The sequence below is a fragment of the Lissotriton helveticus genome, chromosome 11, assembly GCF_964261635.1.
Source record: "Lissotriton helveticus chromosome 11, aLisHel1.1, whole genome shotgun sequence".
Classification (NCBI taxonomy): Eukaryota; Metazoa; Chordata; class Amphibia; order Caudata; family Salamandridae; genus Lissotriton; species Lissotriton helveticus.
This window is the reverse complement of record NC_136072.1, coordinates 38,344,841-38,369,348: the sequence shown is the minus strand read 5'-3', so window position 1 is coordinate 38,369,348 and position 24,508 is coordinate 38,344,841. Positions and strand designations below refer to the sequence as shown.

The window sequence follows — 24,508 nt, the reverse complement described above, 5'->3', positions numbered from 1 at the left end:
CTATGTTAAAAAGCATTCCTAGGTAATGTCTAGCCTCTGAAAAAAATATGTAAAATCCATCGATAAATCTGGCAAATGTCCCCAATATTTTGGGCATACTTGTGCTCTCACCTGAATGTAGCGCCACCTTGTAGGCGCCGAAGGTAACTGCGGCTCACAAAATGTTTTATCAGAAGGCAAGTTGAGAGGAATCCAAGAGGCAGATGTTCTTGGAAAGAGCCTCTGACTGCAGCAGGAAGGATGGATGCTTCAAATTTGCACAGTTTCCTGCCCATCGTCCTCTCACGTCCCGAACGCCCACGTCACTCCCCTGAATGCTCCTCATCTGCATAAAGAGAACACTCTGATAAAGGAGCAGAGTGGCGCAGCGGAAGCGTGCTGGGCCCATAACCCAGAGGTCGATGGATCGAAACCATCCTCTGCTAATTTTGCTTGATTTTTCTTCCAAGGACCAAGCTGTCATTTCCACGCTGCCGGAAAGGAAAAGCGCAAGCTTGTGCCAGCTAAGTGATATAAGACTTCTCAACTATCTGTGTCTGCTGAAATACAAGAGAGGGAGTGTCAAAGGATCCACCCTGTACTTTGAAAGTAAAGACACACAATAATAAGCATACATGACTGGTGGGACCTTCAAACACTTTTCTGTGCAGGCTTTGAATTTCATTCTTCCCTTTTGTTCTGCTCTTATCTATCTCCTGGGCATTTCATGGAATGTTCTCTCTTTCTCTTCCCTGCTTTGCTTCCCTTGCTGCCTCTATATGTTATATATATATATTAATTGTACTGCTGCTTTCCATTCTTCTCATCTGCACAGCTTTGTCCTTGGTTTTAATCCCCAGTTCCTTACCCTCTGCAAATAACGTTCTACTGCTTTTCATGTTGGTATCTAAACCAAATGCACCATTGAAGCTGGTGCAAGATAGTCATTGATCTCTGGGTCATAATATTTAGAACCGAGAGCGCAAATGTCAGAGGGCGTTGGTGGTATAGTGGTGAGCATAGCTGCTTCCCAAGCAGTTGACCCGGGTTCGATTCCCGGCCAACGCAATGCAAATACTTATATATTCTGCAAGCAGGATATACTTTAATTCAACATTTCACAAAATGGAAATATCATGAACAGATTAATCAGCCATATATAAAGAAATAAACAAATACGTAGGCAAACCTCTCGATCGCCCCTTCTGCTACATTCATTGGCCTAATATATGATAAGTTTCATAAAGCAGAGTCACCACTCACATGTGCTGGTAATAAATATGTTACAGTGGGCAGACAATGAAAGGGCTGAGGCCCGACCAGACATTATAACTCTAGCATCTCTATGTTAGAAAGCATTTCTAGGCAATATCTAGCCTCTGAAAAAAATATACAAGATCCACCGATAAATCTGTCAAAAGTCCTTAACATTTTGTGCATACTTGTGCTCTCACCTACATGTAGCGCCACCTTGTAGCTGTCGAAGGTACCTGCGGCTCACAAAATGTTTTATCAGAAGGCAAGTTGAGAGGAATCCAAGGGGCAGATGTCCATGGAAAGAGCGTCTCAATGCAGCAGGAAGGTTGGATGATTCAAATTTGCATAGTTTCCTGTCCAACGTCCACTCACGTCCCGAACGCTCCCAAACGCTCAAAAGCCTCACACCGGGCAAGCCCTCACCGGGTAGATCTCTGGCACCCAGGTAAAGCCAAATCCTGAGCATGCTAGCGCTAGTATCAGAGAGAGAGATATAGAGGGTTCAAGAGCTGCTGTCTTGATAAAGGTTTGAAACGGCTAGTGCCTGAGAATGTCTGACTTTCAGTTATGACTGATTGCGAGAGGGGAAGATGAAGTTTTTCTATACCCAGCATGCCTTGCGATATACTTAGGCAAATGAGGTGAGAGCCCGACCAATCCCACGCTACTCTGCTGAATGCTCCTCATCTGCATAAAGAGAACACTGTCCCAACGCAGCAGAGTGGCGCAGCGGAAGCGTGCTGGGCCCATAACCCAGAGGTCGATGGATCGAAACCATCCTCTGCTAATTTTGCTTGATTTTTCTTCCAAGGACCAAGCTGTCATTTTAAGGCTGCCAGCAAGGAAAAGCGCAAGCTTGTGCCAGCTATGGTAGAAACGACTTCTGAACTATCTGTGTCTGCTGAAATACAAGAGAGGGATCGTCAAGGGATCCACCCTGTACCTTGAAAGTAAAGACACACAATAATAAGCATAAATGACTGGTGGGACCTTCAAACACTTTTCTGGGCATGCTTTGAATATCATTCTTCCCTTTTTGTTCTGCTCTTATCTATCTCCTGGGCATTTCCTGGAATGTTCTCTCTTTCTTTTCCCTGCTTTGCTTCCCATGCTGCCTCTATATGTTCATATCCATTATTTGTACTGCTGCTTACCATTCTTCTCTTCTTCACAGCTTTGTCCTTGGTTTCAATCCCAGTTCCTTACAATCTGCTAAAACCTTTCTACTGCTTCTCATGTTGGTATCTAAACCAAATGCACCATTGAAGCTGGTGCAAGATAGACATTGAACTCAGGGTCGTAATGTTTAGAACCGAGATTGCACAGATCAGAGGGCGTTGGTGGTATAGTGGTGAGCATAGCTGCCTTCCAAGCAGTTGACCTGGGTTCGATTCCCGGCCAACGCAGTACCAATTCTTATATATTCTGCAATCAGGATATATTTTAATGCAACATGTCACAAAATGGAAATATCATGAACAGATTAATCAGCCATTATATAAAAAATAAACAAATATGTAGGCAAGCATCTCGATCGCCCCTTCTGCCATACTCATTGTCCTACTATATGATAAGTTTCATAAAGCAGAGTCACCACTCACATTAGCTGGTAATAAATATGTTACAGTGGGAAGACAATGAACGGGCTGAGGCCCGACCACACATTATACCTAAAGCATCTCTATGTTAAAAAGCATTCCTAGGTAATGTCTAGCCTCTGAAAAAAATATGTAAAATCCATCGATAAATCTGGCAAAAGTCCCCAATATTTTGGGCATACTTGTGCTCTCACCTGAATGTAGCGCCACCTTGTAGGCGCCGAAGGTAACTGCGGCTCACAAAATGTTTTATCAGAAGGCAAGTTGAGAGGAATCCAAGAGGCAGATGTTCTTGGAAAGAGCCTCTGACTGCAGCAGGAAGGATGGATGCTTCAAATTTGCACAGTTTCCTGCCCATCGTCCTCTCACGTCCCGAACGCCCATGTCACTCCCCTGAATGCTCCTCATCTGCATAAAGAGAACACTCTGATAAAGGAGCAGAGTGGCACAGCGGAAGCGTGCTGGGCCCATAACCCAGAGGTCGATGGATCGAAACCATCCTCTGCTAATTTTGCTTGATTTTTCTTCCAAGGACCAAGCTGTCATTTCCACGCTGCCGGAAAGGAAAAGCGCAAGCTTGTGCCAGCTAAGTGATATAAGACTTCTCAACTATCTGTGTCTGCTGAAATACAAGAGAGGGAGTGTCAAAGGATCCACCCTGTACTTTGAAAGTAAAGACACACAATAATAAGCATACATGACTGGTGGGACCTTCAAACACTTTTCTGTGCAGGCTTTGAATTTCATTCTTCCCTTTTTGTTCTGCTCTTATCTATCTCCTGGGCATTTCATGGAATGTTCTCTCTTTCTCTTCCCTGCTTTGCTTCCCTTGCTGCCTCTATATGTTATATATATATATTAATTGTACTGCTGCTTTCCATTCTTCTCATCTGCACAGCTTTGTCCTTGGTTTTAATCCCCAGTTCCTTACCCTCTGCAAATAACGTTCTACTGCTTTTCATGTTGGTATCTAAACCAAATGCACCATTGAAGCTGGTGCAAGATAGTCATTGATCTCTGGGTCATAATATTTAGAACCGAGAGCGCAAATGTCAGAGGGCGTTGGTGGTATAGTGGTGAGCATAGCTGCTTCCCAAGCAGTTGACCCAGGTTCGATTCCCGGCCAACGCAATGCAAATACTTATATATTCTGCAAGCAGGATATACTTTAATTCAACATTTCACAAAATGGAAATATCATGAACAGATTAATCAGCCATATATAAAGAAATAAACAAATACGTAGGCAAACCTCTCGATCGCCCCTTCTGCTACATTCATTGGCCTAATATATGATAAGTTTCATAAAGCAGAGTCACCACTCACATGTGCTGGTAATAAATATGTTACAGTGGGCAGACAATGAAAGGGCTGAGGCCCGACCAGACATTATAACTCTAGCATCTCTATGTTAGAAAGCATTTCTAGGCAATATCTAGCCTCTGAAAAAAATATACAAGATCCACCGATAAATCTGTCAAAAGTCCTTAACATTTTGTGCATACTTGTGCTCTCACCTGCATGTAGCGCCACCTTGTAGCTGTCGAAGGTACCTGCGGCTCACAAAATGTTTTATCAGAAGGCAAGTTGAGAGGAATCCAAGGGGCAGATGTCCATGGAAAGAGCGTCTCAATGCAGCAGGAAGGTTGGATGATTCAAATTTGCATAGTTTCCTGTCCAACGTCCACTCACGTCCCGAACGCTCCCAAACGCTCAAAAGCCTCACACCGGGCAAGCCCTCACCGGGTAGATCTCTGGCACCTAGGTAAAGCCAAATCCTGAGCATGCTAGCGCTAGTATCAGAGAGAGAGATATAGAGGGTTCAAGAGCTGCTGTCTTGATAAAGGTTTGAAACGGCTAGTGCCTGAGAATGTCTGACTTTCAGTTATGACTGATTGCGAGAGGGGAAGATGAAGTTTTTCTATACCCAGCATGCCTTGCGATATACTTAGGCAAATGAGGTGAGAGCCCGACCAATCCCACGCTACTCTGCTGAATGCTCCTCATCTGCATAAAGAGAACACTGTCCCAATGCAGCAGAGTGGCGCAGCGGAAGCGTGCTGGGCCCATAACCCAGAGGTCGATGGATCGAAACCATCCTCTGCTAATTTTGCTTGATTTTTCTTCCAAGGACCAAGCTGTCATTTTAAGGCTGCCAGCAAGGAAAAGCGCAAGCTTGTGCCAGCTATGGTAGAAACGACTTCTGAACTATCTGTGTCTGCTGAAATACAAGAGAGGGATCGTCAAGGGATCCACCCTGTACCTTGAAAGTAAAGACACACAATAATAAGCATAAATGACTGGTGGGACCTTCAAACACTTTTCTGGGCATGCTTTGAATATCATTCTTCCCTTTTTGTTCTGCTCTTATCTATCTCCTGGGCATTTCCTGGAATGTTCTCTCTTTCTTTTCCCTGCTTTGCTTCCCATGCTGCCTCTATATGTTCATATCCATTATTTGTACTGCTGCTTACCATTCTTCTCTTCTTCACAGCTTTGTCCTTGGTTTCAATCCCAGTTCCTTACAATCTGCTAAAACCTTTCTACTGCTTCTCATGTTGGTATCTAAACCAAATGCACCATTGAAGCTGGTGCAAGATAGACATTGAACTCAGGGTCGTAATGTTTAGAACCGAGATTGCACAGATCAGAGGGCGTTGGTGGTATAGTGGTGAGCATAGCTGCCTTCCAAGCAGTTGACCTGGGTTCGATTCCCGGCCAACGCAGTACCAATTCTTATATATTCTGCAATCAGGATATATTTTAATGCAACATGTCACAAAATGGAAATATCATGAACAGATTAATCAGCCATTATATAAAAAATAAACAAATATGTAGGCAAGCATCTCGATCGCCCCTTCTGCCATACTCATTGTCCTACTATATGATAAGTTTCATAAAGCAGAGTCACCACTCACATGAGCTGGTAATAAATATGTTACAGTGGGAAGACAATGAACGGGCTGAGGCCCGACCACACATTATACCTAAAGCATCTCTATGTTAAAAAGCATTCCTAGGTAATGTCTAGCCTCTGAAAAAAATATGTAAAATCCATCGATAAATCTGGCAAAAGTCCCCAATATTTTGGGCATACTTGTGCTCTCACCTGAATGTAGCGCCACCTTGTAGGCGCCGAAGGTAACTGCGGCTCACAAAATGTTTTATCAGAAGGCAAGTTGAGAGGAATCCAAGAGGCAGATGTTCTTGGAAAGAGCCTCTGACTGCAGCAGGAAGGATGGATGCTTCAAATTTGCACAGTTTCCTGCCCATCGTCCTCTCACGTCCCGAACGCCCACGTCACTCCCCTGAATGCTCCTCATCTGCATAAAGAGAACACTCTGATAAAGGAACAGAGTGGCGCAGCGGAAGCGTGCTGGGCCCATAACCCAGAGGTCGATGGATCGAAACCATCCTCTGCTAATTTTGCTTGATTTTTCTTCCAAGGACCAAGCTGTCATTTCCACGCTGCCGGAAAGGAAAAGCGCAAGCTTGTGCCAGCTAAGTGATATAAGACTTCTCAACTATCTGTGTCTGCTGAAATACAAGAGAGGGAGTGTCAAAGGATCCACCCTGTACTTTGAAAGTAAAGACACACAATAATAAGCATACATGACTGGTGGGACCTTCAAACACTTTTCTGTGCAGGCTTTGAATTTCATTCTTCCCTTTTTGTTCTGCTCTTATCTATCTCCTGGGCATTTCATGGAATGTTCTCTCTTTCTCTTCCCTGCTTTGCTTCCCTTGCTGCCTCTATATGTTATATATATATATTAATTGTACTGCTGCTTTCCATTCTTCTCATCTGCACAGCTTTGTCCTTGGTTTTAATCCCCAGTTCCTTACCCTCTGCAAATAACGTTCTACTGCTTTTCATGTTGGTATCTAAACCAAATGCACCATTGAAGCTGGTGCAAGATAGTCATTGATCTCTGGGTCATAATATTTAGAACCGAGAGCGCAAATGTCAGAGGGCGTTGGTGGTATAGTGGTGAGCATAGCTGCTTCCCAAGCAGTTGACCCGGGTTCGATTCCCGGCCAACGCAATGCAAATACTTATATATTCTGCAAGCAGGATATACTTTAATTCAACATTTCACAAAATGGAAATATCATGAACAGATTAATCAGCCATATATAAAGAAATAAACAAATACGTAGGCAAACCTCTCGATCGCCCCTTCTGCTACATTCATTGGCCTAATATATGATAAGTTTCATAAAGCAGAGTCACCACTCACATGTGCTGGTAATAAATATGTTACAGTGGGCAGACAATGAAAGGGCTGAGGCCCGACCAGACATTATAACTCTAGCATCTCTATGTTAGAAAGCATTTCTAGGCAATATCTAGCCTCTGAAAAAAATATACAAGATCCACCGATAAATCTGTCAAAAGTCCTTAACATTTTGTGCATACTTGTGCTCTCACCTACATGTAGCGCCACCTTGTAGCTGTCGAAGGTACCTGCGGCTCACAAAATGTTTTATCAGAAGGCAAGTTGAGAGGAATCCAAGGGGCAGATGTCCATGGAAAGAGCGTCTCAATGCAGCAGGAAGGTTGGATGATTCAAATTTGCATAGTTTCCTGTCCAACGTCCACTCACGTCCCGAACGCTCCCAAACGCTCAAAAGCCTCACACCGGGCAAGCCCTCACCGGGTAGATCTCTGGCACCCAGGTAAAGCCAAATCCTGAGCATGCTAGCGCTAGTATCAGAGAGAGAGATATAGAGGGTTCAAGAGCTGCTGTCTTGATAAAGGTTTGAAACGGCTAGTGCCTGAGAATGTCTGACTTTCAGTTATGACTGATTGCGAGAGGGGAAGATGAAGTTTTTCTATACCCAGCATGCCTTGCGATATACTTAGGCAAATGAGGTGAGAGCCCGACCAATCCCACGCTACTCTGCTGAATGCTCCTCATCTGCATAAAGAGAACACTGTCCCAATGCAGCAGAGTGGCGCAGCGGAAGCGTGCTGGGCCCATAACCCAGAGGTCGATGGATCGAAACCATCCTCTGCTAATTTTGCTTGATTTTTCTTCCAAGGACCAAGCTGTCATTTTAAGGCTGCCAGCAAGGAAAAGCGCAAGCTTGTGCCAGCTATGGTAGAAACGACTTCTGAACTATCTGTGTCTGCTGAAATACAAGAGAGGGATCGTCAAGGGATCCACCCTGTACCTTGAAAGTAAAGACACACAATAATAAGCATAAATGACTGGTGGGACCTTCAAACACTTTTCTGGGCATGCTTTGAATATCATTCTTCCCTTTTTGTTCTGCTCTTATCTATCTCCTGGGCATTTCCTGGAATGTTCTCTCTTTCTTTTCCCTGCTTTGCTTCCCATGCTGCCTCTATATGTTCATATCCATTATTTGTACTGCTGCTTACCATTCTTCTCTTCTTCACAGCTTTGTCCTTGGTTTCAATCCCAGTTCCTTACAATCTGCTAAAACCTTTCTACTGCTTCTCATGTTGGTATCTAAACCAAATGCACCATTGAAGCTGGTGCAAGATAGACATTGAACTCAGGGTCGTAATGTTTAGAACCGAGATTGCACAGATCAGAGGGCGTTGGTGGTATAGTGGTGAGCATAGCTGCCTTCCAAGCAGTTGACCTGGGTTCGATTCCCGGCCAACGCAGTACCAATTCTTATATATTCTGCAATCAGGATATATTTTAATGCAACATGTCACAAAATGGAAATATCATGAACAGATTAATCAGCCATTATATAAAAAATAAACAAATATGTAGGCAAGCATCTCGATCGCCCCTTCTGCCATACTCATTGTCCTACTATATGATAAGTTTCATAAAGCAGAGTCACCACTCACATTAGCTGGTAATAAATATGTTACAGTGGGAAGACAATGAACGGGCTGAGGCCCGACCACACATTATACCTAAAGCATCTCTATGTTAAAAAGCATTCCTAGGTAATGTCTAGCCTCTGAAAAAAATATGTAAAATCCATCGATAAATCTGGCAAAAGTCCCCAATATTTTGGGCATACTTGTGCTCTCACCTGAATGTAGCGCCACCTTGTAGGCGCCGAAGGTAACTGCGGCTCACAAAATGTTTTATCAGAAGGCAAGTTGAGAGGAATCCAAGAGGCAGATGTTCTTGGAAAGAGCCTCTGACTGCAGCAGGAAGGATGGATGCTTCAAATTTGCACAGTTTCCTGCCCATCGTCCTCTCACGTCCCGAACGCCCATGTCACTCCCCTGAATGCTCCTCATCTGCATAAAGAGAACACTCTGATAAAGGAGCAGAGTGGCACAGCGGAAGCGTGCTGGGCCCATAACCCAGAGGTCGATGGATCGAAACCATCCTCTGCTAATTTTGCTTGATTTTTCTTCCAAGGACCAAGCTGTCATTTCCACGCTGCCGGAAAGGAAAAGCGCAAGCTTGTGCCAGCTAAGTGATATAAGACTTCTCAACTATCTGTGTCTGCTGAAATACAAGAGAGGGAGTGTCAAAGGATCCACCCTGTACTTTGAAAGTAAAGACACACAATAATAAGCATACATGACTGGTGGGACCTTCAAACACTTTTCTGTGCAGGCTTTGAATTTCATTCTTCCCTTTTTGTTCTGCTCTTATCTATCTCCTGGGCATTTCATGGAATGTTCTCTCTTTCTCTTCCCTGCTTTGCTTCCCTTGCTGCCTCTATATGTTATATATATATATTAATTGTACTGCTGCTTTCCATTCTTCTCATCTGCACAGCTTTGTCCTTGGTTTTAATCCCCAGTTCCTTACCCTCTGCAAATAACGTTCTACTGCTTTTCATGTTGGTATCTAAACCAAATGCACCATTGAAGCTGGTGCAAGATAGTCATTGATCTCTGGGTCATAATATTTAGAACCGAGAGCGCAAATGTCAGAGGGCGTTGGTGGTATAGTGGTGAGCATAGCTGCTTCCCAAGCAGTTGACCCGGGTTCGATTCCCGGCCAACGCAATGCAAATACTTATATATTCTGCAAGCAGGATATACTTTAATTCAACATTTCACAAAATGGAAATATCATGAACAGATTAATCAGCCATATATAAAGAAATAAACAAATACGTAGGCAAACCTCTCGATCGCCCCTTCTGCTACATTCATTGGCCTAATATATGATAAGTTTCATAAAGCAGAGTCACCACTCACATGTGCTGGTAATAAATATGTTACAGTGGGCAGACAATGAAAGGGCTGAGGCCCGACCAGACATTATAACTCTAGCATCTCTATGTTAGAAAGCATTTCTAGGCAATATCTAGCCTCTGAAAAAAATATACAAGATCCACCGATAAATCTGTCAAAAGTCCTTAACATTTTGTGCATACTTGTGCTCTCACCTACATGTAGCGCCACCTTGTAGCTGTCGAAGGTACCTGCGGCTCACAAAATGTTTTATCAGAAGGCAAGTTGAGAGGAATCCAAGGGGCAGATGTCCATGGAAAGAGCGTCTCAATGCAGCAGGAAGGTTGGATGATTCAAATTTGCATAGTTTCCTGTCCAACGTCCACTCACGTCCCGAACGCTCCCAAACGCTCAAAAGCCTCACACCGGGCAAGCCCTCACCGGGTAGATCTCTGGCACCCAGGTAAAGCCAAATCCTGAGCATGCTAGCGCTAGTATCAGAGAGAGAGATATAGAGGGTTCAAGAGCTGCTGTCTTGATAAAGGTTTGAAACGGCTAGTGCCTGAGAATGTCTGACTTTCAGTTATGACTGATTGCGAGAGGGGAAGATGAAGTTTTTCTATACCCAGCATGCCTTGCGATATACTTAGGCAAATGAGGTGAGAGCCCGACCAATCCCACGCTACTCTGCTGAATGCTCCTCATCTGCATAAAGAGAACACTGTCCCAATGCAGCAGAGTGGCGCAGCGGAAGCGTGCTGGGCCCATAACCCAGAGGTCGATGGATCGAAACCATCCTCTGCTAATTTTGCTTGATTTTTCTTCCAAGGACCAAGCTGTCATTTTAAGGCTGCCAGCAAGGAAAAGCGCAAGCTTGTGCCAGCTATGGTAGAAACGACTTCTGAACTATCTGTGTCTGCTGAAATACAAGAGAGGGATCGTCAAGGGATCCACCCTGTACCTTGAAAGTAAAGACACACAATAATAAGCATAAATGACTGGTGGGACCTTCAAACACTTTTCTGGGCATGCTTTGAATATCATTCTTCCCTTTTTGTTCTGCTCTTATCTATCTCCTGGGCATTTCCTGGAATGTTCTCTCTTTCTTTTCCCTGCTTTGCTTCCCATGCTGCCTCTATATGTTCATATCCATTATTTGTACTGCTGCTTACCATTCTTCTCTTCTTCACAGCTTTGTCCTTGGTTTCAATCCCAGTTCCTTACAATCTGCTAAAACCTTTCTACTGCTTCTCATGTTGGTATCTAAACCAAATGCACCATTGAAGCTGGTGCAAGATAGACATTGAACTCAGGGTCGTAATGTTTAGAACCGAGATTGCACAGATCAGAGGGCGTTGGTGGTATAGTGGTGAGCATAGCTGCCTTCCAAGCAGTTGACCTGGGTTCGATTCCCGGCCAACGCAGTACCAATTCTTATATATTCTGCAATCAGGATATATTTTAATGCAACATGTCACAAAATGGAAATATCATGAACAGATTAATCAGCCATTATATAAAAAATAAACAAATATGTAGGCAAGCATCTCGATCGCCCCTTCTGCCATACTCATTGTCCTACTATATGATAAGTTTCATAAAGCAGAGTCACCACTCACATTAGCTGGTAATAAATATGTTACAGTGGGAAGACAATGAACGGGCTGAGGCCCGACCACACATTATACCTAAAGCATCTCTATGTTAAAAAGCATTCCTAGGTAATGTCTAGCCTCTGAAAAAAATATGTAAAATCCATCGATAAATCTGGCAAAAGTCCCCAATATTTTGGGCATACTTGTGCTCTCACCTGAATGTAGCGCCACCTTGTAGGCGCCGAAGGTAACTGCGGCTCACAAAATGTTTTATCAGAAGGCAAGTTGAGAGGAATCCAAGAGGCAGATGTTCTTGGAAAGAGCCTCTGACTGCAGCAGGAAGGATGGATGCTTCAAATTTGCACAGTTTCCTGCCCATCGTCCTCTCACGTCCCGAACGCCCATGTCACTCCCCTGAATGCTCCTCATCTGCATAAAGAGAACACTCTGATAAAGGAGCAGAGTGGCACAGCGGAAGCGTGCTGGGCCCATAACCCAGAGGTCGATGGATCGAAACCATCCTCTGCTAATTTTGCTTGATTTTTCTTCCAAGGACCAAGCTGTCATTTCCACGCTGCCGGAAAGGAAAAGCGCAAGCTTGTGCCAGCTAAGTGATATAAGACTTCTCAACTATCTGTGTCTGCTGAAATACAAGAGAGGGAGTGTCAAAGGATCCACCCTGTACTTTGAAAGTAAAGACACACAATAATAAGCATACATGACTGGTGGGACCTTCAAACACTTTTCTGTGCAGGCTTTGAATTTCATTCTTCCCTTTTTGTTCTGCTCTTATCTATCTCCTGGGCATTTCATGGAATGTTCTCTCTTTCTCTTCCCTGCTTTGCTTCCCTTGCTGCCTCTATATGTTATATATATATATTAATTGTACTGCTGCTTTCCATTCTTCTCATCTGCACAGCTTTGTCCTTGGTTTTAATCCCCAGTTCCTTACCCTCTGCAAATAACGTTCTACTGCTTTTCATGTTGGTATCTAAACCAAATGCACCATTGAAGCTGGTGCAAGATAGTCATTGATCTCTGGGTCATAATATTTAGAACCGAGAGCGCAAATGTCAGAGGGCGTTGGTGGTATAGTGGTGAGCATAGCTGCTTCCCAAGCAGTTGACCCAGGTTCGATTCCCGGCCAACGCAATGCAAATACTTATATATTCTGCAAGCAGGATATACTTTAATTCAACATTTCACAAAATGGAAATATCATGAACAGATTAATCAGCCATATATAAAGAAATAAACAAATACGTAGGCAAACCTCTCGATCGCCCCTTCTGCTACATTCATTGGCCTAATATATGATAAGTTTCATAAAGCAGAGTCACCACTCACATGTGCTGGTAATAAATATGTTACAGTGGGCAGACAATGAAAGGGCTGAGGCCCGACCAGACATTATAACTCTAGCATCTCTATGTTAGAAAGCATTTCTAGGCAATATCTAGCCTCTGAAAAAAATATACAAGATCCACCGATAAATCTGTCAAAAGTCCTTAACATTTTGTGCATACTTGTGCTCTCACCTGCATGTAGCGCCACCTTGTAGCTGTCGAAGGTACCTGCGGCTCACAAAATGTTTTATCAGAAGGCAAGTTGAGAGGAATCCAAGGGGCAGATGTCCATGGAAAGAGCGTCTCAATGCAGCAGGAAGGTTGGATGATTCAAATTTGCATAGTTTCCTGTCCAACGTCCAGAATGCTCCCAAACGCTCCCAAACGCTCAAAAGCCTCCCCTCACCGGGTAGATCTCTGGCACCCAGGTAAAGCCAAATCCTGAGCATGCTAGCGCTAGTATCAGAGAGAGAGATATAGAGGGTTCAAGAGCTGCTGTCTTGATAAAGGTTTGAAACGGCTAGTGCCTGAGAATGTCTGACTTTCAGTTATGACTGATTGCGAGAGGGGAAGATGAAGTTTTTCTATACCCAGCATGCCTTGCGATATACTTAGGCAAATGAGGTGAGAGCCCGACCAATCCCACGCTACTCTGCTGAATGCTCCTCATCTGCATAAAGAGAACACTGTCCCAATGCAGCAGAGTGGCGCAGCGGAAGCGTGCTGGGCCCATAACCCAGAGGTCGATGGATCGAAACCATCCTCTGCTAATTTTGCTTGATTTTTCTTCCAAGGACCAAGCTGTCATTTTAAGGCTGCCAGCAAGGAAAAGCGCAAGCTTGTGCCAGCTATGGTAGAAACGACTTCTGAACTATCTGTGTCTGCTGAAATACAAGAGAGGGATCGTCAAGGGATCCACCCTGTACCTTGAAAGTAAAGACACACAATAATAAGCATAAATGACTGGTGGGACCTTCAAACACTTTTCTGGGCATGCTTTGAATATCATTCTTCCCTTTTTGTTCTGCTCTTATCTATCTCCTGGGCATTTCCTGGAATGTTCTCTCTTTCTTTTCCCTGCTTTGCTTCCCATGCTGCCTCTATATGTTCATATCCATTATTTGTACTGCTGCTTACCATTCTTCTCTTCTTCACAGCTTTGTCCTTGGTTTCAATCCCAGTTCCTTACAATCTGCTAAAACCTTTCTACTGCTTCTCATGTTGGTATCTAAACCAAATGCACCATTGAAGCTGGTGCAAGATAGACATTGAACTCAGGGTCGTAATGTTTAGAACCGAGATTGCACAGATCAGAGGGCGTTGGTGGTATAGTGGTGAGCATAGCTGCCTTCCAAGCAGTTGACCTGGGTTCGATTCCCGGCCAACGCAGTACCAATTCTTATATATTCTGCAATCAGGATATATTTTAATGCAACATGTCACAAAATGGAAATATCATGAACAGATTAATCAGCCATTATATAAAAAATAAACAAATATGTAGGCAAGCATCTCGATCGCCCCTTCTGCCATACTCATTGTCCTACTATATGATAAGTTTCATAAAGCAGAGTCACCACTCACATGAGCTGGTAATAAATATGTTACAGTGGGAAGACAATGAACGGGCTGAGGCCCGACCACACATTATACCTAAAGCATCTCTATGTTAAAAAGCATTCCTAGGTAATGTCTAGCCTCTGAAAAAAATATGTAAAATCCATCGATAAATCTGGCAAATGTCCCCAATATTTTGGGCATACTTGTGCTCTCACCTGAATGTAGCGCCACCTTGTAGGCGCCGAAGGTAACTGCGGCTCACAAAATGTTTTATCAGAAGGCAAGTTGAGAGGAATCCAAGAGGCAGATGTTCTTGGAAAGAGCCTCTGACTGCAGCAGGAAGGATGGATGCTTCAAATTTGCACAGTTTCCTGCCCATCGTCCTCTCACGTCCCGAACGCCCACGTCACTCCCCTGAATGCTCCTCATCTGCATAAAGAGAACACTCTGATAAAGGAGCAGAGTGGCGCAGCGGAAGCGTGCTGGGCCCATAACCCAGAGGTCGATGGATCGAAACCATCCTCTGCTAATTTTGCTTGATTTTTCTTCCAAGGACCAAGCTGTCATTTCCACGCTGCCGGAAAGGAAAAGCGCAAGCTTGTGCCAGCTAAGTGATATAAGACTTCTCAACTATCTGTGTCTGCTGAAATACAAGAGAGGGAGTGTCAAAGGATCCACCCTGTACTTTGAAAGTAAAGACACACAATAATAAGCATACATGACTGGTGGGACCTTCAAACACTTTTCTGTGCAGGCTTTGAATTTCATTCTTCCCTTTTTGTTCTGCTCTTATCTATCTCCTGGGCATTTCATGGAATGTTCTCTCTTTCTCTTCCCTGCTTTGCTTCCCTTGCTGCCTCTATATGTTATATATATATATTAATTGTACTGCTGCTTTCCATTCTTCTCATCTGCACAGCTTTGTCCTTGGTTTTAATCCCCAGTTCCTTACCCTCTGCAAATAACGTTCTACTGCTTTTCATGTTGGTATCTAAACCAAATGCACCATTGAAGCTGGTGCAAGATAGTCATTGATCTCTGGGTCATAATATTTAGAACCGAGAGCGCAAATGTCAGAGGGCGTTGGTGGTATAGTGGTGAGCATAGCTGCTTCCCAAGCAGTTGACCCGGGTTCGATTCCCGGCCAACGCAATGCAAATACTTATATATTCTGCAAGCAGGATATACTTTAATTCAACATTTCACAAAATGGAAATATCATGAACAGATTAATCAGCCATATATAAAGAAATAAACAAATACGTAGGCAAACCTCTCGATCGCCCCTTCTGCTACATTCATTGGCCTAATATATGATAAGTTTCATAAAGCAGAGTCACCACTCACATGTGCTGGTAATAAATATGTTACAGTGGGCAGACAATGAAAGGGCTGAGGCCCGACCAGACATTATAACTCTAGCATCTCTATGTTAGAAAGCATTTCTAGGCAATATCTAGCCTCTGAAAAAAATATACAAGATCCACCGATAAATCTGTCAAAAGTCCTTAACATTTTGTGCATACTTGTGCTCTCACCTACATGTAGCGCCACCTTGTAGCTGTCGAAGGTACCTGCGGCTCACAAAATGTTTTATCAGAAGGCAAGTTGAGAGGAATCCAAGGGGCAGATGTCCATGGAAAGAGCGTCTCAATGCAGCAGGAAGGTTGGATGATTCAAATTTGCATAGTTTCCTGTCCAACGTCCACTCACGTCCCGAACGCTCCCAAACGCTCAAAAGCCTCACACCGGGCAAGCCCTCACCGGGTAGATCTCTGGCACCCAGGTAAAGCCAAATCCTGAGCATGCTAGCGCTAGTATCAGAGAGAGAGATATAGAGGGTTCAAGAGCTGCTGTCTTGATAAAGGTTTGAAACGGCTAGTGCCTGAGAATGTCTGACTTTCAGTTATGACTGATTGCGAGAGGGGAAGATGAAGTTTTTCTATACCCAGCATGCCTTGCGATATACTTAGGCAAATGAGGTGAGAGCCCGACCAATCCCACGCTACTCTGCTGAATGCTCCTCATCTGCATAAAGAGAACACTGTCCCAATGCAGCAGAGTGGCGCAGCGGAAGCGTGCTGGGCCCATAACCCAGAGGTCGATGGATCGAAACCATCCTCTGCTAATTTTGCTTGATTTTTCTTCCAAGGACCAAGCTGTCATTTTAAGGCTGCCAGCAAGGAAAAGCGCAAGCTTGTGCCAGCTATGGTAGAAACGACTTCTGAACTATCTGTGTCTGCTGAAATACAAGAGAGGGATCGTCAAGGGATCCACCCTGTACCTTGAAAGTAAAGACACACAATAATAAGCATAAATGACTGGTGGGACCTTCAAACACTTTTCTGGGCATGCTTTGAATATCATTCTTCCCTTTTTGTTCTGCTCTTATCTATCTCCTGGGCATTTCCTGGAATGTTCTCTCTTTCTTTTCCCTGCTTTGCTTCCCATGCTGCCTCTATATGTTCATATCCATTATTTGTACTGCTGCTTACCATTCTTCTCTTCTTCACAGCTTTGTCCTTGGTTTCAATCCCAGTTCCTTACAATCTGCTAAAACCTTTCTACTGCTTCTCATGTTGGTATCTAAACCAAATGCACCATTGAAGCTGGTGCAAGATAGACATTGAACTCAGGGTCGTAATGTTTAGAACCGAGATTGCACAGATCAGAGGGCGTTGGTGGTATAGTGGTGAGCATAGCTGCCTTCCAAGCAGTTGACCTGGGTTCGATTCCCGGCCAACGCAGTACCAATTCTTATATATTCTGCAATCAGGATATATTTTAATGCAACATGTCACAAAATGGAAATATCATGAACAGATTAATCAGCCATTATATAAAAAATAAACAAATATGTAGGCAAGCATCTCGATCGCCCCTTCTGCCATACTCATTGTCCTACTATATGATAAGTTTCATAAAGCAGAGTCACCACTCACATTAGCTGGTAATAAATATGTTACAGTGGGAAGACAATGAACGGGCTGAGGCCCGACCACACATTATACCTAAAGCATCTCTATGTTAAAAAGCATTCCTAGGTAATGTCTAGCCTCTGAAAAAAATATGTAAAATCCATCGATAAATCTGGCAAAAGTCCCCAATATTTTGGGCATACTTGTGCTCTCACCTGAATGTAGCGCCACCTTGTAGGCGCCGAAGGTAACTGCGGCTCACAAAATGTTTTATCAGAAGGCAAGTTGAGAGGAATCCAAGAGGCAGATGTTCTTGGAAAGAGCCTCTGACTGCAGCAGGAAGGATGGATGCTTCAAATTTGCACAGTTTCCTGCCCATCGTCCTCTCACGTCCCGAACGCCCATGTCACTCCCCTGAATGCTCCTCATCTGCATAAAGAGAACACTCTGATAAAGGAGCAGAGTGGCACAGCGGAAGCGTGCTGGGCCCATAACCCAGAGGTCGATGGATCGAAACCATCCTCTGCTAATTTTGCTTGATTTTTCTTCCAAGGACCAAGCTGTCATTTCCACGCTGCCGGAAAGGAAAAGCGCAAGCTTGTGCCAGCTAAGTGATATAAGACTTCTCAACTATCTGTGTCTGCTGAAATACAAGAGAGGGAGTGTCAAAGGATCCACCCTGTACTTTGAAAGTAAAGACACACAATAATAAGCATACATGACTGGTGGGACCTTCAAACACTTTTCTGTGCAGGCTTTGAATTTCATTCTTCCCTTTTTGTTCTGCTCTTATCTATCTCCTGGGCATTTCATGGAATGTTCTCTCTTTCTCTTCCCTGCTTTGCTTCCCTTGCTGCCTCTATATGTTATATATATATATTAATTGTACTGCTGCTTTCCATTCTTCTCATCTGCACAGCTTTGTCCTTGGTTTTAATCCCCAGTTCCTTACCCTCTGCAAATAACGTTCTACTGCTTTTCATGTTGGTATCTAAACCAAATGCACCATTGAAGCTGGTGCAAGATAGTCATTGATCTCTGGGTCATAATATTTAGAACCGAGAGCGCAAATGTCAGAGGGTGTTGGTGGTATAGTGGTGAGCATAGCTGCTTCCCAAGCAGTTGACCCAGGTTCGATTCCCGGCCAACGCAATGCAAATACTTATATATTCTGCAAGCAGGATATACTTTAATTCAACATTTCACAAAATGGAAATATCATGAACAGATTAATCAGCCATATATAAAGAAATAAACAAATACGTAGGCAAACCTCTCGATCGCCCCTTCTGCTACATTCATTGGCCTAATATATGATAAGTTTCATAAAGCAGAGTCACCACTCACATGTGCTGGTAATAAATATGTTACAGTGGGCAGACAATGAAAGGGCTGAGGCCCGACCAGACATTATAACTCTAGCATCTCTATGTTAGAAAGCATTTCTAGGCAATATCTAGCCTCTGAAAAAAATATACAAGATCCACCGATAAATCTGTCAAAAGTCCTTAACATTTTGTGCATACTTGTGCTCTCACCTGCATGTAGCGCCACCTTGTAGCTGTCGAAGGTACCTGCGGCTCACAAAATGTTTTATCAGAAGGCAAGTTGAGAGGAATCCAAGGGGCAGATGTCCATGGAAAGAGCGTCTCAATGCAGCAGGAAGGTTGGATGATTCAAATTTGCATAGTTTCCTGTCCAACGTCCACTCACGTCCCGAACGCTCCCAAACGCTCAAAAGCCTCACACCGGGCAAGCCCTCACCGGGTAGATCTCTGGCACCTAGGTAAAGCCAAATCCTGAGCATGCTAGCGCTAGTATCAGAGAGAGAGATATAGAGGGTTCAAGAGCTGCTGTCTTGATAAAGGTTTGAAACGGCTAGTGCCTGAGAATGTCTGACTTTCAGTTATGACTGATTGCGAGAGGGGAAGATGAAGTTTTTCTATACCCAGCATGCCTTGCGATATACTTAGGCAAATGAGGTGAGAGCCCGACCAATCCCACGCTACTCTGCTGAATGCTCCTCATCTGCATAAAGAGAACACTGTCCCAATGCAGCAGAGTGGCGCAGCGGAAGCGTGCTGGGCCCATAACCCAGAGGTCGATGGATCGAAACCATCCTCTGCTAATTTTGCTTGATTTTTCTTCCAAGGACCAAGCTGTCATTTTAAGGCTGCCAGCAAGGAAAAGCGCAAGCTTGTGCCAGCTATGGTAGAAACGACTTCTGAACTATCTGTGTCTGCTGAAATACAAGAGAGGGATCGTCAAGGGATCCACCCTGTACCTTGAAAGTAAAGACACACAATAATAAGCATAAATGACTGGTGGGACCTTCAAACACTTTTCTGGGCATGCTTTGAATATCATTCTTCCCTTTTTGTTCTGCTCTTATCTATCTCCTGGGCATTTCCTGGAATGTTCTCTCTTTCTTTTCCCTGCTTTGCTTCCCATGCTGCCTCTATATGTTCATATCCATTATTTGTACTGCTGCTTACCATTCTTCTCTTCTTCACAGCTTTGTCCTTGGTTTCAATCCCAGTTCCTTACAATCTGCTAAAACCTTTCTACTGCTTCTCATGTTGGTATCTAAACCAAATGCACCATTGAAGCTGGTGCAAGATAGACATTGAACTCAGGGTCGTAATGTTTAGAACCGAGATTGCACAGATCAGAGGGCGTTGGTGGTATAGTGGTGAGCATAGCTGCCTTCCAAGCAGTTGACCTGGGTTCGATTCCCGGCCAACGCAGTACCAATTCTTATATATTCTGCAATCAGGATATATTTTAATGCAACATGTCACAAAATGGAAATATCATGAACAGATTAATCAGCCATTATATAAAAAATAAACAAATATGTAGGCAAGCATCTCGATCGCCCCTTCTGCCATACTCATTGTCCTACTATATGATAAGTTTCATAAAGCAGAGTCACCACTCACATGAGCTGGTAATAAATATGTTACAGTGGGAAGACAATGAACGGGCTGAGGCCCGACCACACATTATACCTAAAGCATCTCTATGTTAAAAAGCATTCCTAGGTAATGTCTAGCCTCTGAAAAAAATATGTAAAATCCATCGATAAATCTGGCAAAAGTCCCCAATATTTTGGGCATACTTGTGCTCTCACCTGAATGTAGCGCCACCTTGTAGGCGCCGAAGGTAACTGCGGCTCACAAAATGTTTTATCAGAAGGCAAGTTGAGAGGAATCCAAGAGGCAGATGTTCTTGGAAAGAGCCTCTGACTGCAGCAGGAAGGATGGATGCTTCAAATTTGCACAGTTTCCTGCCCATCGTCCTCTCACGTCCCGAACGCCCACGTCACTCCCCTGAATGCTCCTCATCTGCATAAAGAGAACACTCTGATAAAGGAACAGAGTGGCGCAGCGGAAGCGTGCTGGGCCCATAACCCAGAGGTCGATGGATCGAAACCATCCTCTGCTAATTTTGCTTGATTTTTCTTCCAAGGACCAAGCTGTCATTTCCACGCTGCCGGAAAGGAAAAGCGCAAGCTTGTGCCAGCTAAGTGATATAAGACTTCTCAACTATCTGTGTCTGCTGAAATACAAGAGAGGGAGTGTCAAAGGATCCACCCTGTACTTTGAAAGTAAAGACACACAATAATAAGCATACATGACTGGTGGGACCTTCAAACACTTTTCTGTGCAGGCTTTGAATTTCATTCTTCCCTTTTTGTTCTGCTCTTATCTATCTCCTGGGCATTTCATGGAATGTTCTCTCTTTCTCTTCCCTGCTTTGCTTCCCTTGCTGCCTCTATATGTTATATATATATATTAATTGTACTGCTGCTTTCCATTCTTCTCATCTGCACAGCTTTGTCCTTGGTTTTAATCCCCAGTTCCTTACCCTCTGCAAATAACGTTCTACTGCTTTTCATGTTGGTATCTAAACCAAATGCACCATTGAAGCTGGTGCAAGATAGTCATTGATCTCTGGGTCATAATATTTAGAACCGAGAGCGCAAATGTCAGAGGGCGTTGGTGGTATAGTGGTGAGCATAGCTGCTTCCCAAGCAGTTGACCCGGGTTCGATTCCCGGCCAACGCAATGCAAATACTTATATATTCTGCAAGCAGGATATACTTTAATTCAACATTTCACAAAATGGAAATATCATGAACAGATTAATCAGCCATATATAAAGAAATAAACAAATACGTAGGCAAACCTCTCGATCGCCCCTTCTGCTACATTCATTGGCCTAATATATGATAAGTTTCATAAAGCAGAGTCACCACTCACATGTGCTGGTAATAAATATGTTACAGTGGGCAGACAATGAAAGGGCTGAGGCCCGACCAGACATTATAACTCTAGCATCTCTATGTTAGAAAGCATTTCTAGGCAATATCTAGCCTCTGAAAAAAATATACAAGATCCACCGATAAATCTGTCAAAAGTCCTTAACATTTTGTGCATACTTGTGCTCTCACCTACATGTAGCGCCACCTTGTAGCTGTCGAAGGTACCTGCGGCTCACAAAATGTTTTATCAGAAGGCAAGTTGAGAGGAATCCAAGGGGCAGATGTCCATGGAAAGAGCGTCTCAATGCAGCAGGAAGGTTGGATGATTCAAATTTGCATAGTTTCCTGTCCAACGTCCACTCACGTCCCGAACGCTCCCAAACGCTCAAAAGCCTCACACCGGGCAAGCCCTCACCGGGTAGATCTCTGGCACCCAGGTAAAGCCAAATCCTGAGCATGCTAGCGCTAGTATCAGAGAGAGAGATATAGAGGGTTCAAGAGCTGCTGTCTTGATAAAGGTTTGAAACGGCTAGTGCCTGAGAATGTCTGACTTTCAGTTATGACTGATTGCGAGAGGGGAAGATGAAGTTTTTCTATACCCAGCATGCCTTGCGATATACTTAGGCAAATGAGGTGAGAGCCCGACCAATCCCACGCTACTCTGCTGAATGCTCCTCATCTGCATAAAGAGAACACTGTCCCAATGCAGCAGAGTGGCGCAGCGGAAGCGTGCTGGGCCCATAACCCAGAGGTCGATGGATCGAAACCATCCTCTGCTAATTTTGCTTGATTTTTCTTCCAAGGACCAAGCTGTCATTTTAAGGCTGCCAGCAAGGAAAAGCGCAAGCTTGTGCCAGCTATGGTAGAAACGACTTCTGAACTATCTGTGTCTGCTGAAATACAAGAGAGGGATCGTCAAGGGATCCACCCTGTACCTTGAAAGTAAAGACACACAATAATAAGCATAAATGACTGGTGGGACCTTCAAACACTTTTCTGGGCATGCTTTGAATATCATTCTTCCCTTTTTGTTCTGCTCTTATCTATCTCCTGGGCATTTCCTGGAATGTTCTCTCTTTCTTTTCCCTGCTTTGCTTCCCATGCTGCCTCTATATGTTCATATCCATTATTTGTACTGCTGCTTACCATTCTTCTCTTCTTCACAGCTTTGTCCTTGGTTTCAATCCCAGTTCCTTACAATCTGCTAAAACCTTTCTACTGCTTCTCATGTTGGTATCTAAACCAAATGCACCATTGAAGCTGGTGCAAGATAGACATTGAACTCAGGGTCGTAATGTTTAGAACCGAGATTGCACAGATCAGAGGGCGTTGGTGGTATAGTGGTGAGCATAGCTGCCTTCCAAGCAGTTGACCTGGGTTCGATTCCCGGCCAACGCAGTACCAATTCTTATATATTCTGCAATCAGGATATATTTTAATGCAACATGTCACAAAATGGAAATATCATGAACAGATTAATCAGCCATTATATAAAAAATAAACAAATATGTAGGCAAGCATCTCGATCGCCCCTTCTGCCATACTCATTGTCCTACTATATGATAAGTTTCATAAAGCAGAGTCACCACTCACATTAGCTGGTAATAAATATGTTACAGTGGGAAGACAATGAACGGGCTGAGGCCCGACCACACATTATACCTAAAGCATCTCTATGTTAAAAAGCATTCCTAGGTAATGTCTAGCCTCTGAAAAAAATATGTAAAATCCATCGATAAATCTGGCAAAAGTCCCCAATATTTTGGGCATACTTGTGCTCTCACCTGAATGTAGCGCCACCTTGTAGGCGCCGAAGGTAACTGCGGCTCACAAAATGTTTTATCAGAAGGCAAGTTGAGAGGAATCCAAGAGGCAGATGTTCTTGGAAAGAGCCTCTGACTGCAGCAGGAAGGATGGATGCTTCAAATTTGCACAGTTTCCTGCCCATCGTCCTCTCACGTCCCGAACGCCCATGTCACTCCCCTGAATGCTCCTCATCTGCATAAAGAGAACACTCTGATAAAGGAGCAGAGTGGCACAGCGGAAGCGTGCTGGGCCCATAACCCAGAGGTCGATGGATCGAAACCATCCTCTGCTAATTTTGCTTGATTTTTCTTCCAAGGACCAAGCTGTCATTTCCACGCTGCCGGAAAGGAAAAGCGCAAGCTTGTGCCAGCTAAGTGATATAAGACTTCTCAACTATCTGTGTCTGCTGAAATACAAGAGAGGGAGTGTCAAAGGATCCACCCTGTACTTTGAAAGTAAAGACACACAATAATAAGCATACATGACTGGTGGGACCTTCAAACACTTTTCTGTGCAGGCTTTGAATTTCATTCTTCCCTTTTTGTTCTGCTCTTATCTATCTCCTGGGCATTTCATGGAATGTTCTCTCTTTCTCTTCCCTGCTTTGCTTCCCTTGCTGCCTCTATATGTTATATATATATATTAATTGTACTGCTGCTTTCCATTCTTCTCATCTGCACAGCTTTGTCCTTGGTTTTAATCCCCAGTTCCTTACCCTCTGCAAATAACGTTCTACTGCTTTTCATGTTGGTATCTAAACCAAATGCACCATTGAAGCTGGTGCAAGATAGTCATTGATCTCTGGGTCATAATATTTAGAACCGAGAGCGCAAATGTCAGAGGGCGTTGGTGGTATAGTGGTGAGCATAGCTGCTTCCCAAGCAGTTGACCCAGGTTCGATTCCCGGCCAACGCAATGCAAATACTTATATATTCTGCAAGCAGGATATACTTTAATTCAACATTTCACAAAATGGAAATATCATGAACAGATTAATCAGCCATATATAAAGAAATAAACAAATACGTAGGCAAACCTCTCGAT

General features: G+C 43.7%; 27 non-coding genes across 27 annotated transcripts; all 27 read left to right on the top strand.

Moving 5' to 3' along the window:
• Positions 1 to 353: 353 nt before the first annotated feature.
• On the top strand, positions 354 to 425 carry TRNAM-CAU (transfer RNA methionine (anticodon CAU)). The gene has a single exon. It is a non-coding gene; the product is annotated as a tRNA-Met (tRNA).
• Positions 426 to 975: 550 nt separating this feature from the next.
• On the top strand, positions 976 to 1,047 carry TRNAG-CCC (transfer RNA glycine (anticodon CCC)). The gene has a single exon. It is a non-coding gene; the product is annotated as a tRNA-Gly (tRNA).
• A 904-nt stretch (positions 1,048 to 1,951) lies between these two features.
• Positions 1,952 to 2,023, top strand: TRNAM-CAU (transfer RNA methionine (anticodon CAU)). The gene has a single exon. It is a non-coding gene; the product is annotated as a tRNA-Met (tRNA).
• Positions 2,024 to 2,570: 547 nt separating this feature from the next.
• Positions 2,571 to 2,642, top strand: TRNAG-UCC (transfer RNA glycine (anticodon UCC)). Its single transcript has one exon. It is a non-coding gene; the product is annotated as a tRNA-Gly (tRNA).
• Positions 2,643 to 3,893: 1,251 nt separating this feature from the next.
• On the top strand, positions 3,894 to 3,965 carry TRNAG-CCC (transfer RNA glycine (anticodon CCC)). The gene has a single exon. It is a non-coding gene; the product is annotated as a tRNA-Gly (tRNA).
• Positions 3,966 to 4,869: 904 nt separating this feature from the next.
• On the top strand, positions 4,870 to 4,941 carry TRNAM-CAU (transfer RNA methionine (anticodon CAU)). The gene has a single exon. It is a non-coding gene; the product is annotated as a tRNA-Met (tRNA).
• Positions 4,942 to 5,488: 547 nt separating this feature from the next.
• On the top strand, positions 5,489 to 5,560 carry TRNAG-UCC (transfer RNA glycine (anticodon UCC)). The gene has a single exon. It is a non-coding gene; the product is annotated as a tRNA-Gly (tRNA).
• Positions 5,561 to 6,811: 1,251 nt separating this feature from the next.
• TRNAG-CCC (transfer RNA glycine (anticodon CCC)) lies at positions 6,812 to 6,883 on the top strand. The gene has a single exon. It is a non-coding gene; the product is annotated as a tRNA-Gly (tRNA).
• A 904-nt stretch (positions 6,884 to 7,787) lies between these two features.
• On the top strand, positions 7,788 to 7,859 carry TRNAM-CAU (transfer RNA methionine (anticodon CAU)). Its single transcript has one exon. It is a non-coding gene; the product is annotated as a tRNA-Met (tRNA).
• A 547-nt stretch (positions 7,860 to 8,406) lies between these two features.
• TRNAG-UCC (transfer RNA glycine (anticodon UCC)) lies at positions 8,407 to 8,478 on the top strand. Its single transcript has one exon. It is a non-coding gene; the product is annotated as a tRNA-Gly (tRNA).
• A 1,251-nt stretch (positions 8,479 to 9,729) lies between these two features.
• TRNAG-CCC (transfer RNA glycine (anticodon CCC)) lies at positions 9,730 to 9,801 on the top strand. The gene has a single exon. It is a non-coding gene; the product is annotated as a tRNA-Gly (tRNA).
• A 904-nt stretch (positions 9,802 to 10,705) lies between these two features.
• On the top strand, positions 10,706 to 10,777 carry TRNAM-CAU (transfer RNA methionine (anticodon CAU)). The gene has a single exon. It is a non-coding gene; the product is annotated as a tRNA-Met (tRNA).
• A 547-nt stretch (positions 10,778 to 11,324) lies between these two features.
• TRNAG-UCC (transfer RNA glycine (anticodon UCC)) lies at positions 11,325 to 11,396 on the top strand. The gene has a single exon. It is a non-coding gene; the product is annotated as a tRNA-Gly (tRNA).
• Positions 11,397 to 12,647: 1,251 nt separating this feature from the next.
• On the top strand, positions 12,648 to 12,719 carry TRNAG-CCC (transfer RNA glycine (anticodon CCC)). Its single transcript has one exon. It is a non-coding gene; the product is annotated as a tRNA-Gly (tRNA).
• Positions 12,720 to 13,611: 892 nt separating this feature from the next.
• Positions 13,612 to 13,683, top strand: TRNAM-CAU (transfer RNA methionine (anticodon CAU)). Its single transcript has one exon. It is a non-coding gene; the product is annotated as a tRNA-Met (tRNA).
• Positions 13,684 to 14,230: 547 nt separating this feature from the next.
• TRNAG-UCC (transfer RNA glycine (anticodon UCC)) lies at positions 14,231 to 14,302 on the top strand. The gene has a single exon. It is a non-coding gene; the product is annotated as a tRNA-Gly (tRNA).
• Positions 14,303 to 14,930: 628 nt separating this feature from the next.
• TRNAM-CAU (transfer RNA methionine (anticodon CAU)) lies at positions 14,931 to 15,002 on the top strand. The gene has a single exon. It is a non-coding gene; the product is annotated as a tRNA-Met (tRNA).
• Positions 15,003 to 15,553: 551 nt separating this feature from the next.
• On the top strand, positions 15,554 to 15,625 carry TRNAG-CCC (transfer RNA glycine (anticodon CCC)). Its single transcript has one exon. It is a non-coding gene; the product is annotated as a tRNA-Gly (tRNA).
• A 904-nt stretch (positions 15,626 to 16,529) lies between these two features.
• On the top strand, positions 16,530 to 16,601 carry TRNAM-CAU (transfer RNA methionine (anticodon CAU)). The gene has a single exon. It is a non-coding gene; the product is annotated as a tRNA-Met (tRNA).
• Positions 16,602 to 17,148: 547 nt separating this feature from the next.
• TRNAG-UCC (transfer RNA glycine (anticodon UCC)) lies at positions 17,149 to 17,220 on the top strand. The gene has a single exon. It is a non-coding gene; the product is annotated as a tRNA-Gly (tRNA).
• Positions 17,221 to 18,471: 1,251 nt separating this feature from the next.
• TRNAG-CCC (transfer RNA glycine (anticodon CCC)) lies at positions 18,472 to 18,543 on the top strand. Its single transcript has one exon. It is a non-coding gene; the product is annotated as a tRNA-Gly (tRNA).
• A 904-nt stretch (positions 18,544 to 19,447) lies between these two features.
• TRNAM-CAU (transfer RNA methionine (anticodon CAU)) lies at positions 19,448 to 19,519 on the top strand. The gene has a single exon. It is a non-coding gene; the product is annotated as a tRNA-Met (tRNA).
• A 547-nt stretch (positions 19,520 to 20,066) lies between these two features.
• TRNAG-UCC (transfer RNA glycine (anticodon UCC)) lies at positions 20,067 to 20,138 on the top strand. The gene has a single exon. It is a non-coding gene; the product is annotated as a tRNA-Gly (tRNA).
• A 1,251-nt stretch (positions 20,139 to 21,389) lies between these two features.
• Positions 21,390 to 21,461, top strand: TRNAG-CCC (transfer RNA glycine (anticodon CCC)). The gene has a single exon. It is a non-coding gene; the product is annotated as a tRNA-Gly (tRNA).
• Positions 21,462 to 22,365: 904 nt separating this feature from the next.
• TRNAM-CAU (transfer RNA methionine (anticodon CAU)) lies at positions 22,366 to 22,437 on the top strand. The gene has a single exon. It is a non-coding gene; the product is annotated as a tRNA-Met (tRNA).
• Positions 22,438 to 22,984: 547 nt separating this feature from the next.
• TRNAG-UCC (transfer RNA glycine (anticodon UCC)) lies at positions 22,985 to 23,056 on the top strand. The gene has a single exon. It is a non-coding gene; the product is annotated as a tRNA-Gly (tRNA).
• A 1,251-nt stretch (positions 23,057 to 24,307) lies between these two features.
• Positions 24,308 to 24,379, top strand: TRNAG-CCC (transfer RNA glycine (anticodon CCC)). The gene has a single exon. It is a non-coding gene; the product is annotated as a tRNA-Gly (tRNA).
• Positions 24,380 to 24,508: the final 129 nt, after the last annotated feature.